The 16,696-nt window shown below is 44.2% G+C and overlaps 1 protein-coding gene across 1 annotated transcript in view; it reads right to left on the minus strand.

Annotated features, from left to right (window-relative positions):
• LOC124795844 (kynurenine 3-monooxygenase-like) overlaps window positions 1-16,696 on the minus strand; it is a 181,682-nt gene that overhangs the window by 164,353 nt on the left and 633 nt on the right. The gene's annotated exons all lie outside the window — the stretch shown is intronic.

Here is a 16,696-nt window from a genome sequence, read left to right on the forward strand (position 1 = left end):
ATCGTGACATTCTAGGCAAACGAACATTTTGTACACTGTCTGAAAGAGAGAGAGAGAGAGAGAGAGAGAGAGAGAGAGAGAGGAGGAGAAACGCAGCAGCACCCAGGAGCGGAGGAGGAAACGAAATGAAGCTTTACCGGTTGAGAGGTTATGTGATGTTGTTTCAGTGAGCGCAGAATTCCCAAAAAACTTGGCAGTACGAGCCCACTTATCACTACGACGTTGCATCTGCTCTGTCCTAGATCCACTTGCTGATTCGGTTGGGTACGGTGTGATAAAACGGATGTATCATCTCCTGAGCAAGCTACCCCACAAAAGTTGTAACAGGTCCTTGATATCCTGGATACTGGTGCTGCGACGGAGTTGACGTCCGAGCTGCTCCCACATATGTTATATCAGGCACAGATCTGTGGATCTTGCTGTCCATGGGAGAACCTCAACGTCATACAAGCAGATTATAGACACACGTGCCGTGTGTGGATGAGCATCGGCCAGCTGAAAAACGGTACGACGATAACATCGCGTCGCAGGTAACTTATGTGGACGCAGGATGCCCGTGACTTGTTGATGTACTGTCAGCGTTCTCTCAATCAGTACCAGCAGTGACCTCAAGCCAAACCTGTTGGCTGTCCACACCTTGACGCCTCCTCAAAACATTGCATGCTTTAGATACCACGCTCGCTGAGGGTAGTCATCAAGGGTCATACAGAAATGCGATTCATTGCTGCACACAAAGCATCAGCAATCCATGAACCACTCAAATGTAGCCGTTTGAGTTGTGGCGTTAACGCCAGACTACGCATACACATAGCAATGCCCTGCTCCAGTTGCAGCTAGACTTCGACCAATAGTATGTGATGGGACAGAATTTTGCAGTGAGTCCATTACTTGCTCTTGGATGGAAGGAGCAGATGTGAAGGCACCACGACGTGCTTAGTACACAATAAGGCGAGGGCCCTTGTCGAGCGCTACAGTCTGGAACCGAGCGACCGCTACGGTCGCAGGTTCGAATCCTGCCTCGGGAATGGATGTGTGTGATGTCCTTAGGTAGGTTCGGTTTAATTAGTTCTATGTTCTAGGCAACTGATGACCACAGAAGTCGCGTAGTGCTCAGAGCCATTTGAACCATTTTTGAACCCCTTGTGGTGGTCAGCCTAGGTCGAGCGAAACCTTGACGGCGAGTATGCATGCGCTCACGTTCCCATTCAGTCCAACATCGGACCACTTCACATCCCCATTCAAACTCTCTCAGCTGCTGACAATGCTGCCTCGAACGAATAGTCCTTCACAGCGATCACTGAATACCTGACGATCTTCATCCCCGTTTTCAAGAAGGGACGTCAAACTGATGTGCAGAACTATAGACCTATATCTCTAACGTCTATCATTTGTAGAATTTTGGAACACGTATTATGTTCGAGTATAATGACATTTCTGGAGACTAGAAATCTACTCTGTAGGAATCAGCATGGGTTTCGAAAAAGAAGATCGTGTGAAACCCAGCTCGCGCTATTCGTCCGGGAGACTCAGAGAGCAATAGACACGGGTTCCCAGGTAGATGACGTGTTTCTTGACTTCTGCAGTCGTTTAATGAACGAAGTAAGAGCATATGGACTATCAGGCAAATTGTGTGATTGGATTGAAGAGTTCCTAGATAACAGAACACAGCGTGTCATTTCCAATGGAGAGAAGTCTACCAAAGTAAGAGTGATTTCAGGTGTGCCACAGGGGAGTGTCGTTGGACCGTTGCTATTCACAATATATATAAATGACCTTGTGGATAACATCGGAAGTTCACCGAGGCTTTTTGCGGATGATGCTGTAGTATATCGAAAGGAAATGGAAAATTGTACTGAAATGCAGGAGGATCTGCAACGAATGGACGCATGGTGCAGGGAATGGCAATTGAATCTCAATGCAGACAAGTGTAATGCGCTGCGAATACATAGAAAGAAAGATCCTTTATCATTTAGCTACAATATAACAGGTCAGCAACTAGAAGCAGTTAATTTCATAAATTATCTGGGAGTACGCATTAGGAGTGAATTAAAATGGAATGATCATATAAAGTGAGCGTCGGTAAAGCACATGCCAGACTGAGATTCATTGGAAAGGAAATGCAATCCGAAAACAAAGGATATAGGTTACAGTACACTTGTTCGCCCTGTGCTTGAATATTGCTCACCAGTCTGGGATCCGTACCAGACAGGGTTGATAGAAGAGATAGAGAAGATCCAACGGAGAACAGCGCATTTCGTTACAGGATCATTTAGTAATCGCGAAAGCGTTACGGAAATGACAGATAAGCTCCAGTGGAAGACTCTGCAGGAGAGACGCTCAGTAGATCGGAACGGGCTTTTGTTGAAGTTTCGAGAAGTATATCTCGCGAAGAGACCATGAGGATAAAATCAGAGAGATTAGAGTCCACACAGAGGCATACCGACAATCTTTCTTTCCACGAACAATATGAGACTGGAATAGAAGGGAGAACCGATAGAGGTACTCAAAGTACCCCCGACCACACACCGTCAGGTGGCTTGCGGAATATGGATGTAGATGTAGATATACTCTATCAGGATTGGTAACAACAGTGATGCATTATGGTGGTCGTCATACCTCTCATAGAAAACTGCAACTCTAGTTATATACATGCCCATCGATGGTATGTACACCACTGGCCTTTAAAATTGCTACACCACGAAGATGACGTGCTACAGACGCGAAATTTAACCGACAGGAAGAAGATGCTGTGATATGCAAATGATTAGCTTTCAGAGCATTCACACAAGGTTGGCAGGTTGGCGCCGGTGGCGACACCTACAACGTGCTGACAAGTTTCCAATCGATTCCTCATACACAAACAGCAGATGACCGGCGTTGCATGGTGAAACGTTGTTGTGATGCCTCGTGTAAGGAGGACAAATGCGTACCATCACGTTTCCGACTTTGATAAAGGTCGGATTGTAGCCTATCGCTATTGCGGTTTATCGTATCGCAACATTGCTGCTCGCGTTGGTCGAGATCCAATGGCTGTTAGCAGAATATGGAATCGGTGGGTTCAGGAGGGTAATACGGAACGCCCGGCTGGATCCCAAAGGCCTCGTATCACTAGCAGTCGAGATGACAGGCATCTTATCCGCATGGCTGTAACGGATCGTGCAGCCACATCTCGATCCCTGAGTCAACAGATGTGGACGTTTGCAAGACAACAACCATCTGCACGAACAGTTCGACGACGTTTGCAGCAGCATGGACTATCAGCTTGGAGACCATGGCTACGGTTAACCCTGACGCTGCATCACAGACAGGAGCGCCTGCGATGGTGTACTCAACGACGAACCTGGGTGCACGAATGGCAAAACGTCATTTTTTCGGATGAATGCGGGTTCTGTTTACAGCATCATGATGGTCGCATCCGTGTTTGAGGACATCGCGGTGAACGCACATTGGAAGCGTGTATTCGTCATCGCCATACTGGCGTATCACCCGGCGTCATGGTATGGGGTGCCTTTGGTCTCGGTCACCTCTTGTTCGCACTGACGGCGCTTTGAACAGTGGACGGTACATTTCAGATGTGTTACGATCCGTGACTCTACCCTTCATTCGATCCCTGCGAAACCCTACATTCCAGCAGGATAATGCACGAGCGAATGTTGCAGGTCCTGTACGTGCCTTTCTGGATACAGAAAATGTTCGACTGCTGCCCTGGTCAGCACATTCTCCAGATCTCTCACCAATTGAAAACGTCTGGTCAATGGTGGCTCGTCACAATACGCCAGTCACTACTCTTGATGAACTGTGGTATCGTGTTGAAGCTGCATGGGCAACTGTACCTGTCCACCCCATCCAAGCTCTGTTTGACTCAATGCCCAGGCATATCAAGGCCGTTATTACGGCCAGAGATGGTTGTTTGGGTACTGATTTCTCAGGATCTATGCACCCAAATTGCGTGAAAATGTAATCACGTGTCAGTTCTAGTATAATATATTTGTCCAATGAATACCCGTTTATCATCTGCATTTCTTCTTGACGTAGCAATTTTAATGGCCGGTAGTGTATGTCTACGAAGTTACGTTGAGATACGACCGTGTCTTCTGGGTGTTTCACATTTTTTGTCAGGCTGTGCATATTCATGTCTGCCATTTTTCAGTAACAAAACTCATGGGACAGCGATATACGCATATACAAATGGTGGTAGTATCATGTACACAGGGTATAAAAGGGCAGTGCATTGGCGAAGCTTTAATTTGTACTCAGGTGATTCATGTGAAAAGGTTTCCGACTTGATTATGGTCGCACAGATTTTTACGTAGATTGGTAGTTGGAGACAGAAGCATGGTACACTCCATTTCGTAAATCATTAGGGAATTCAATATTCCGAGATCCATAGTGTCAAGAGTGTGCTGAGAATATCAAATTCCAGGCATTACCTTTCAACACGGACAACGCAGTGGCCGACGGGCTTCTTTTAAGGACCGAGAGCAGCGGCGATTGCGTAGAGTTGTCAATACTAATAAACAAGCAACAATGTGTGAAATAACCACAGCAATCAATGTGGGAATGTATCCGTTAGGACAATGCAGCGAACTTTGAAGTTAATGGGCTATGGCAGGAGGCGACGGACGCGAGTGCCTTTGCTAACAGCACGGCGTCCCCTGCAGCGCCTCTCTTCGTCTCCTTACCAAATCAGTTGGACCCCAGACGACTGGAAAACCGTGTCCTGGCAGATGAGTCCCAATTTCAGTTGGTAAGAACTAATAGTAGGGTTCGAGTGTAGCGCAGACCCCACGAAGCCGTGGACGTAAGCTGTCAACGAGGCACTGTGCAAGCAGATGGAGGCTTCATAATGGCGTGGGCTCTGTTTATATGGAACGGATGGGGTCCTCTGTTGCAACTGAACCGATCATTGACTGAAAATGATTATGTTTGTCTATTTGGCGACGATTTGCAGCCATTCATGGACTTGAAGTTCCCAAACAACGATGGAATTTTTATGGATGACAATACTCTATGTCATCGGACCAAGAATGCTCGCGTTTGGTTTGAGGAACATTCTGGACAGTTCGAAAGATTGGTTTAGCCACCCAGATACCACGATGTGGATACAATTGAACATTTATGGAACCTAATCGAGAGGTCAAAGAGTGCGTAAAATCCTGCACCGGAAATACTTTTGTAATTATGGACGGCTATAGAACCAGGATGGCTCAATATGTCTGCAGAGGATTTCCAACGACTTGTTGAATTCATGCCACGTCCAGTTGCTGCACCACACACGAAAAAAGGAGACCGATACGACATTAAAAGATTTTTCATCATTTTTGTCATCTCAGTGCATTGTTAGCAATAAACTGACACACGACTATGTTAAAGATTAATTTGTTCGCAATTTTTAGTATTTAATACATCCGTGAAATGAATCAATATTGATCACTTCCATTTCTATTTGGTGCATAAACTCGTAACAATTTCAATTTTTATGACTTCTCTATTTTGTTTTATATTGGTTTCTGTAGTAGAGCTTTGGATAATCATGTATTCTGGCAGACTTCGAGTCATCATGTCTTTGTAAACCTGTGTCAGTAGTAGCATTAGTCGACGCTGAATAGAGCTGTTAGTTTTGAGAAGGTGGTTCAAAAATGGTTCAAATGGCTCTGAGCACTATGGGACTTAACTACTGTGGTCATCAGTCCCCTAGAACTTAGAACTACTTAAACCTAACTAACCTAAGGACATCACACACATCCATGCCCGAGGCAGGATTCGAACCTGCGAATGTAACAGTCCCGCAGTTCCAGACTGTAGCGCTTAGAACCGCTCGACCACCCCGGCCGGCGAAAACACGAAAGTTAGCGTTAACTATTTCTGGGGGCACTATACAATTTCGGAGAGGTTGACTGGGCTCTTATTTTTTTTTTTTTTTTTTTTTTCCTTACATAATCAGATGATCGTTTTAGATTGTGAGGGGAGGAAAGCGCTGGGATGTTTGCGGACGGTGTGTGCGCGAAATCGCTCTCGGCTATTCTGACAACAGACATGAAGATGGAGACCACCGCGGCCGGCTGAGAAGGTGGTGTGCAGCATGCTTACGTATGGGCCCTTTATGTCAAGCTTTTCGGTAGGTAACCTAAGTCGAATTGGAGGCTTCTCCTTTGCCGTATATTATTGTCCACGCCGAAATGTTTATAGATGGTCCAAACTGTAAACTGGTTGCAATATTAACAAAGGATATTGTGGCACAGATGGAATTTTATTTATTACATTTAATAACAAATACGGATACGCCACTACGTGGATAAGCTTATGAGTGATTTAGTAGACTTCACACATTTATTAAAGCGATCACGTTTAAGGATTTGCATTCAGTAGAGGAAGCGTCCATTTCCATGTCCTTAGCCCACACTTCGCCCTGTCGGCGGGCACTTGACGTGGCTGATTGCAGACGGTAGTTAGTATGATGGATCTCGAGCGAACATCTGCTCTGTCAGACACGATCAATTTTCCTCGTCATTGTCCACTCTAATCTCAGCTATAAAGAATAATTTACCAACATATTATCCTCTACTGGAACAAATAAACGGGCAAAAACCTCTAAGTGATGAAGTGAAATCTAAAACTTATTCCTGTGATTCGATCGCTATTACATTTCCCAACAGCATGTCCCTGTGTTACGCAATCGCGGGACTCAATGGCATGCGCCGTAACACAGTTTCCTCAAGGAAGTCGGAAGGTGCAAGAGCGGGCCAAGTTCCCCGTATCCAGCTGCTGCCGTGTGTCCTCATATCTTTGATACCTAGAACTCACGCTTAAGATCTCGCTTCCGCTGTCTGTATTCTGCTTTCGTCCATGTCTTCTTATTAGCCATTGACCACTGTCCTACAACAGCTCGTTACAGCCGGTAGTTTGTGAAATTACTTTGTTGGTACGTTACATATTTGCTTTTACTTGTTGTGCAGTCCTTGAGAATGGCAGCCAGCGTTTTTCAGTGTTTTTGCAGCTTGACATAATGGTTTTCTTTCATATCGTTGGACAGCCTGTGTCAGGAGGAATGTTTCAAAATGACAAGTATGCTCTCTACTACAAGAGCGACTACACACTTCCGCCAGCTTACACAAGAACGAGGCTGGACACTTATGACGTAACGCCACTGCTCTCGGGTGTTGATTCTAAACTTGCAACTCATTAAACCGGTTCGCAGTGAGACCTTTGCCAAGATCTGTCCAACAGCACTGTGCTTAGCCGTTTGTTCGCCAAACTATCTTCAGTGACTATTCTTTAGAATATATCTTCGGGTTGGTATAAAAATATACTTATCAGAACTAAAGCTGAGAATTCCATACTAGCTTTTATTAACGTCAGACAAAGTCCTATCGCCAGCCGGAGTGGCCGAGCGGTTCTAGGCGCTGCAATCTGGAACCGCTACGGTCGCAGGTTCGAATCCTGCCTCGGGCACGGATGTGTGTGATATCCTTCGGTTAGTTAGGTTTAAGTAGTTCTAAGTTCTAGGGGACTGATGACCTCAGATGTTAAGTCCCATAGTGCTCAGAGCCATTTGAACCATTTGTTATAAAAATTATTGATAAACAAGTCTTTCTGAGCCATTTCGAGAACACTGAACACTATAAAATCTCAAATACGCATGAAATGTCCACTAGCAATTACACACCGCACTGTATTAGAGTATTATGTAACATGAGTCGCTTTTGCTGGAAAATTTTGTGTTTTAAATTTCTAATGTTGAGTGGTGACACACCATGTTGGAACTTTGACTGCAGGTAGCAAGAAGACAACAAGGACATTGTCAAAGGTGAATAGTTCCTAAAACTGAATCGCAGCCGCTTCGAGAACGCTAGCGACTTCCTTAAAGATTCAAGCTACTGAGGAAATGAGTAGCTTAATTTAGTGATGTGAGTGAACCTTTACTTTGAAACAAGCACTGACGCAGAGGTCCACGCCCGAGGTCAAGCAATACTTTCAAATTAGTTTGTTATTCACCGAAATAGGTAGCGACACAGTTTTCGTTAGTGATACTGCGCAATGTCCAGGAAACAGGGGATGTTTCTGCTTTATAAGTCTCTCAGATACATGTGTTAGATAAAAACATGGAAACACCATAAACTCAACACATTACCATGCCTAGCGCGGTTAAGAAAAATCGTTGGCATTCAAAACATATTCCACTCGTCTCAGAATCGATAAATACAGATCCTATATGGTTTTCAAGGTAATCTTACAGCATTCTTCCTGTAAAACAGGGGCAAGTTCAGGGAACGAGGTGGTTAGGGATCACGTACACATTTCTCCAAAGTAGCTAGGGTAGATGCGACAGTTCATCCTCGTGCTAACAAGACGGTACGAGCTGTGTGAACAGGGGCTTGTCGTCTTGGAACACAGCATCAGCTTTGGGAAACTAAGCTTGTAGCATGGGATGGGCCTGATCAGCCAAAATGGTCAAAAATGTTCAAATGTGTGTGAATCCTAAGGGACCAAACTCCTGAGGTCATCGGTCCCTAGACTTACACACTACTTAAACTAACTTATGCTAAGAACAACACACACACTCATGCCCGAGGGAGGACACGAACCTCCGGAGGGAGGAGCCGCGCAATCCGTGACACGGCGCCTCAAACCGCGCAGCTACTTCGCGCGGTGAGATGGTCACATAATCATTGGCAGTAATGTGACCTTGCGGAGTAACCACAGGGCCCATCGATTGCCACGACATAGCTGCCCAAATCACCACCGAACCCTCGCCATGTTTCACTCTTCGGACTTAAACTCGACTACAAATTGGAAACAGTGTGAAACAGGATTCATCCGACCTTCTTCCATTGCTCCACAGTCCAGGTTTTATGCCTTCGACGCCAAGTTTGCCTGTTACGGGCATTTGGATCACTGATGAGTGGTTTTGGAACTCCAGCTCGCGTGTAATTACCTGCCCAGGGAGCTCCCTTCGTGTTGTTTTGGTGCTGATAGGATTCGCTGGTGCGATATTAAGCTCTGCAGTGACGTTTGCAGCTGTCGTCTTCTTATTTTTTGTCACAATCCTCCTCAATGACCACTCAACACGCACTTTCGTCCGTGTTGTGACTTCGCGGGTGATGTTTTTCTGCTTCCCCTGTGTGCAGTATAAATCTTCGGTAGGGTGCCTCTCGAAACATCAAACATTTCACCTATCTTGGTTACTAGAGGACCCACCATACGAGCAACAATACTTAGCCCGCGCACTACTTCACTTAACTCCGACGTAGTGCAGTCACAACTACACAGAACACTGTTCTCACGATGACTGACACTTGCAACGTTTTGAGGACATTCCACAGGTGCCGTCCGTGGTCAAATTCAGCAGCACAACCTGTAGGCTTGGCCATTTATGTTCAAGCAGGCGTTTCTGGCGCTGTTCGCATATTTTTGTCCAACCCTTGTATTACATACATGTGTTCCAAATTATTGTGTTTGTAATCATTTGTCTTTTCAGTTCAGAAGTGAGCAAAATGCCTAAACAATATTTTTAATAATAGTGACAACTATTTTATGCTATATCACTTACGGAAACATTATCAGTTGTTTGCAGTTATTGCTCTTCAATAGAAAAATAGTAGAAAGTCAGAAGGCTGATTTTGAATAGCTCTCCACACCACCCAAGTGCAACGCTCTTCGTCTCCGAATTACTGCAACCTACATCCATTTGCAGCTGCTTGCTGTAGTCAAGATTCAGTGTCCCTCTACAATTTTTTCCCGCCATGTTTCTCTCCATTAGCAAAGTAACTGTTCTTTGATATTTCAGGGTTTGTCTTATCAACTGATCCCTGCTTTTTGTCAAGACATTCCGTACAGCTTTCTTCCTTGTCAATCAATTATTCATTCTACACATCTAATCATGACAATTCTTCTCTATCAGCACATTTTAAAATCTTCGATCCTCTTCTTGTCTGCACTGTTTATAGACCACGTTTTTCTTCCATATAACGCTAATTCTTAAATTTACATTCCTTATTAACTCATATCCGTTTTTCAGAAAACCATTTCTGACTATTGTCTGTCTATGATGAACTAAAACTGTGTTAGAGAGAAAATCCACAGTGAGAAGTTTAATACGCTGCCATGGCTCTTTATCTAATTAGAATATCGAAGTTTAATAGCCAGCCGGTGTGGCCGAGCGGTTCTAGGCGCGTCAGTCTGGAACCGCACGACCGCTACGGTCGCAGGTTCGAATCCTGCCTCGGGCATGTATGTGTGTGATGTCCTTAGGTTAGTTAGTTTTAAGTAGTTCTAAGTTCTAGGGGACTGATGACCTCAGATGTTAAGTCCCATAGTGCTCAGAGCCATTTGAACCATTTTTGAAGTTTAATAATAAGTTATCTGCTTTCACGCTGGTGCAAATAATTTGTCAGTTATTTTTGTTAACTCTCAAATAATTTTTGTTATAATGCGTACGTTTCTCACGTGTGTTGTCTGTATTAGGAGGCATAGTTGGCAGGAGAAAGTTAGTAAAAATCTAACGACTGTCAGTGGTAAAGACGAAAAACCGGGTAAAAAAACGTAGAAGCTGTAACGAATAAGATACGTCGCAAGAATACAACTGCTGATGTATCACTTCCCCAGTATGAACATCTGAACTAGATACACAGTAAGTCGATGTAGTGCATACAGACATATCTTTCGCCTACCAGGCTTGAAATTCGGCAAATGATTGAGCCACAAGTTTCCTGAGGTCCGATTCACATCGTTGATCGATGTGGAAGGGATACTCTAATTTTACTGATGGGAAATCGAGGAGGTAACGTCAGCAGGAGGGAAAAGTGACTACGAAATTAATAACAACAAAGTATATACAATACTAAGAGTTTATCCGAAATGAAATACACTACACTAAGGTGTCTTGAGATGAAATGCCAAGTCTAAAAGTAGAGACGATCACAGTCTATGATTTTTCTGCCAACTCAGAGCAAAATTCTAAGTCTTTCTGCTCAATAGATTGTAGCAGGTAAACATTTAAGTTCCTGGAAGACGTTGCAATCGGAACAGTCTACGCTTCCCAAATTCTGCGTAAAAAGTGACAATAACTGATCTTAAGACAACTCTGTCCGATGGTTTTGATTCCATACTCACAGACTCTGTTTTCCCTGTGGAGGAAGAAGGATTTTTTCGATGGGCAGTTGATGAGATCTGTGACGTTTTCTCACCTAGTCCCATCTTTTCTGATTTTCTGAAAAGTGCTGCTTCACTGATTTTAACTATCGTTTATTCTATGATTTATGCTCTGGCTTCCGACCAGTGTAAGCTGTAAATCATAAGCTGTTTTGACAGTTCTCTGTACACAGTGACAATATATTCCCTTATTTTATGTTTGAGTAGTTGACCTTCAACTGTCATGACAGGGACTACATATACCCGTTGTAATAGGAATCTATTTGTGTCCTTTATGTTTTGACAGCTGGTTCCCAACAATCGTAACATGAAACAAGTGTGCCCACTTCTGTAAGCATTTAGTTCTCTGTTTTATGTTTGACAAGTGTTCTTCAAGTGCGAGAACACAGCACAGTCACAGCAAACTATATGAGAGCTCCTCTTATTAATAATACTCTGAGTTTCTTTCGTTTACTGCAGACATTATGGCTGACGCTGCCCTTAAAGCGCCAGTTTTTCTTCACCAATTTTGCGTTTCTGGCAAGTTTTTAGATTTGGCTTTCTTATTCGTACATACGTCAATGATGTTTATAGGATAATGAACATTCCACAGGACATCTCTGTGTATATAGAGCGATGCCTTTTGTAATTTTGATGGCAGTGATGGTTTCAGTTTGGACTATGCCCAGGTCATTATCAGCCACATAAAAACTGTTACGTAAAACGTATGAAAATTGGGAAGTAGTGGAGCAAATCATTCTAGAAGCTTCCAAAGCGGTAATCTGTTCTCATAACAGAAGGAAGGAAGGAAGATTACACTTTAACGTCCCGTCGACATTGAGGTCATTAGATACGGAACTCAAACTCCGATTGTCGTAAGGATGGGAAAGCAAATCGGCCGTGCCCCTGCGAAGGAACCATCCTGACATTTGTCTGCAGCGATTTGGGGAAATAATGGAAAATCTAAACCAGCATGGCCGGACGCAGACTTGAACCGTTTTCCTCCCGAACGGCTTAACCATGCTCTCGAAATTTATGAACTTTTGAAAATGAATCGCTTCAAACTTACATTGTTACTGAGCATCCCGGGACTTATTTCAAGTAAATTAGCTATCCGCATGTCCACTTATAACCACTTGTAGCCTGCTTGAATCTTCTGAAGAATCCAATACGCACAAAAACTGCTCAAAGGGACAAAGTCTACAGGAGATTCACAGTAAACAGGTCGGAGGAAATCCTGCGCATCGTTCATTAAGATAATCGATGAAAGGACTAGCTTAAGTAGCGCAGTTCAGGTGACAAGGCATGAACAGTTATTCTGTTTGTCATTTATACCACGTTCTACGGAATCACCGCTAAACTGGGAAACTTTTATAAGAGTTTAGGACAGCGAGAGAATTTTGCATGATGCAGTAGAAAGTACAACGCTCAGTCGGTAGCCGAAAATGTCAACGGAAATACCGTGGTTCATGTTCACGGCAACCTGAAGGAATGGGTCCAATACATAGTAGGAAAGTACCAAAGAACCACCTCCAGTCTGAAATACAAACTACAAATTAAACGCATCATTGATCCGTTGGTGCATTGGATGTTTTTGCATCACTTAAAAAAGGAAAAAGTTAGGGAAAATAGCGACTCGGAACACAACATGCGCTTCCAGTCAGCTACAGGCCACGTTCTGTGTTGTTTGGTCCATTGAGGGCGTGCAGATTTGTCTGCCGCTGTGAGCAATGACCTTCTGCGAGGAACTCGGCTGGAAATGTCCACTGGTTGCAGTTCCCTGCGCAATGCTCACTCGGAAACTGGGCTGAGACGGATCTGCATCCGCAGACAAGAGCAGATCGCGCTGGGTTTTAGACCGATTGTCACTGATAAGGTGTGACGCTCGACTGTAGTCCCTGTAGGTTACGATCTGTTTACATCCGTTCTTGTGTCATGCTTTACGACTGTGTGTGGTAAACCATTCCTTGAACACACACTAGACAGTCCGTAGTGGTACAGTAACAAGTGAGCTAACTTCATAACGTCCAAAACTGACAGCTTTTTTTCTGTCGTTCTGTCAAGTCTCCACATCGAGCCATCTTACTGCGCTGATTGCGCAAAACCGACTGGCACATACACACTATTTAACTGCCACGACTTTAGTCAGCGTTGGAGGGTTCAAATGGCTCTGAGCACTATGGGACTTAACATCTATGGTCATCAGTCCCCTAGAACTTAGAACTACTTAAACCTAACTAACCTAAGGACATCACACAACACCCAGTCATCACGATGGAGGGTCAAATGACCGCCAGGTACCAATTGTACAACATTTACAGCGTTACAAAGTGACAAGAGCGCTCGTTTACGGCGGTGACTAGTATTTAATCCGCTCGACAGGGGTCATCCTCTGCAACTCTCTGTTACGGTAGCTGTTTGCTAGGTCCAGAAACAAGCTCTCTGAGAACCCGCGACCCTTTACTATACATGCATAAGATCACGCTGACTGGAACACACTTCTGCTATTTTAAAGTTAGCAGAGATAAAATACAGGAAATAGAAGATTATCCATAGCTTGTACGGAACTACAGTTCTGAGAGTTTAAGGACATGACAGAGAGGCAGTAATTGAGAAGGAGTCAGGAATGGTTGTACCTTATGATCTGTACACTGAGCAAGCAGTAAAGGAAACGAAGGAGACGTCTGGAAAGGGAAATTTCTGCGAAAGCAAATAAAAATTGTACACTTTTCCGATGACATTGCAATCCTATCAGACACGACAAAGGAATGGGAAGACCTGCAAAACGAAATGGACATTGTCTTGAAAACAGTTTATAAGAAGTAGGACGTTCCGAAGGTAAGTTCGGTCATTGTTTCTCAACAGAAACTTTATCGCTGAAAACAAATACATCGTGGCATCATGAACTATTTTCGGCATAGTCGCCACCGACATTCAGATATTTCTCGTAGCGTGCAATCTGTGTGAACCAATCACTCTGGTACAATGCGCTGCCCTGCGAGGCAAGAAATTGCACAGCCTGCTCCACTCAGTACCAGCTTGGAAGTGACGTCTCGAGAGTTCAGCTTTTAGTGCAGGGAACCAAATGAAAGTCCGATTGGGCAATATCTGGACTGTAGGCCGGGTGATCCACACAGAATCAGATTCGTCACTTCTGATGGGAGATACTGGATCTCCAGTCTGCAGCCCCAATCTCGCCAATCTTTCACCTGTGTTCCCTGCATTGAATGACTCACTCTCGGCACGTCACTTCCAAACGATCACTGTGGAGGAGCGGGCTGCGCGGCGATTCTTTGCATCGCACGGGACCGAATTTTACCAGACTGGTTTCTTCAGACTCATTGCACGCTGTGACAAATGCCTCAATATAGTGCAAGATGCCACACTATATCTGTTTTTGGCAATAAAGTTTCTGTTTGAGAAACAATGATGAAACTTTCTAAACGTTTCTCGTAAGAATAAAACTAATGGATAAAGGATGATACTCGAAGTAAATTATGTGATTCATATAAAATTAGACTGGGAAATAAGATATGAAAGTTAGTAGACAAGTTCTGTTATTTGGACTGCAGACTTAGTGCTTATGGCAGAAGGGAAGACGATATAAAATGCGGACTGGCAATAGCAGTACCCACAGCCATTTTGCATGAGATGTAGAAATCATTTCGTCATTCACCGCGAAAATAAGATGAGTTGCCCCCTCCCACCATTTCCCCCCTCTAGTTCAGATCTATGGCAAGTTTTTGCTTATATGGACGTGAAACATGGACGATAAACAGTACAGACAACAATAAAACAGAAAATTGCGAAACGCGCTGTTACATAAGAATTCTGGTAGTTAGAAGGGTACCTCGGACAACCAATGGAAAGATACTGAACCGATCTGGGAGAGAAGATCTTTATAGGTATTTATGACACAACTTAATTTAACGAACGGATAAACTGCAAATAGTCTGATAACAACCTCCAGAACAACAAAAAAGAAACTGATCAGTAGCGTCTACTCACTGTTGTTATCTCGTATCTATCGTGTATCCAAAAGACAAATAGTACTGCTGCGCACGTTCAAGTATTGGGAACAGCCGCTGTGAGTGGTCGTCGGTATCGATTGGCTGACCTATTCTGAAAGGAGTGAATACATAAATACATCAAAGAGAGGTCGTCCGTGACGGACATATGAGCAGGACGTAGGGGAAAAATATCTTCCTAAAAAACAGGACTACGCTCTCATATTTACGTTTCCACTGATTACAGACCCGTGTTCGGATTTTTAGTTAACCGTGTGATACCTAGCTCTGTCTGTTTGTCTACGATACCTAGAAAGCAGTACATACTGACACCTAAGTGATGCCGAGTTGCTTGAATTCCCAAAGACGTTCGATACAGTCCTGCACTACCACATAATGAAAAGGTACAAGCACACGTAATATGAGACCAGTTACGTGACTGGATTCATGAGTTTCTAGCAAACGGAACATAGTCTGTCATTCTTTACGGAGAGGGACCTTCAGACGTAAATGTAACTTCGGGCGTCCCCAAAGGGAATCTTTTAGGACCATTAGTTTCACAGTATTGTGCTACAGAAATGACCCAGTGGATGACGTCGGATGCTCGATAACAGTTTTAGCGGATCATGGTGTTGTACACAGAAAAGTCGGAACACTTAAAAATGGTTGGGAATAGCAGAACGACGTGGAAAGGATCAACGCTTGGAGCTACGATTGGCAGTTGACGCTCAGCATAAACAAATGTAAGGCGACGTGCATAAATAATCAGAAAGATCCACTGTTTGTATGATAATACGATTGCCTACCGATCACTGGAAGCAGTCAAATACAGAAAATATTTAGGAGTAGGCGATCGGAATGACGGTGTGGTTTACCATTACAGTTGCGAGAGCCTACGTTCCTTGAAGAGTCAAAACCAATATACAGCTTCCACGTATAGCTCGCGAAAAGACCATGAAGGTAACCCTTCGCGACTGGAATAGGAGAAGTGGGTGGTGGTACAGATAGTAGCCTCCACCACACACCGTAAACTGGCATGGAAAGTACAGACGTAGATGTAGAACTGGAAGCCAGGCGGCCTTCAAAATGTTTGCACAACTGTACAAATCCAGTAGAAGTACCTGATTTAAATACGACCTCATTGGAACATTACGTAACGAGATATATACGCGCGCGCCCATATACTCACACTCATGCTCATTCACTCACCAATGCACACAAGCGAGCGTGCACACACACACATACGCCAACATATTTGCGCACGCGCCCTTTTCTCTCTCTCTCTCTCTCTCTCTCTCTCTCTTTCACACACACACACACACACACACACACACACACACACACACATGCGCGCGCGGACGCGTGCACACAGGGGCATGGTTCAAATGGCTCTGAGCACTATGGGACTTAACATCTATGGTCATCGGTCCCCTAGAACTTAGAACTACTTAAAGCTAACTAACCTAAGGACAGCACACAACACCCAGTCATCACAGGGGCATGGGCGCGCACATACGCGCTTGGGCGGATTCGCGAACTCACTCGAAAGTATGCACAAG

Source organism: Schistocerca piceifrons, chromosome 4 (assembly GCF_021461385.2).
Source record: "Schistocerca piceifrons isolate TAMUIC-IGC-003096 chromosome 4, iqSchPice1.1, whole genome shotgun sequence".
NCBI classification, from domain to species: Eukaryota; Metazoa; Arthropoda; class Insecta; order Orthoptera; family Acrididae; genus Schistocerca; species Schistocerca piceifrons.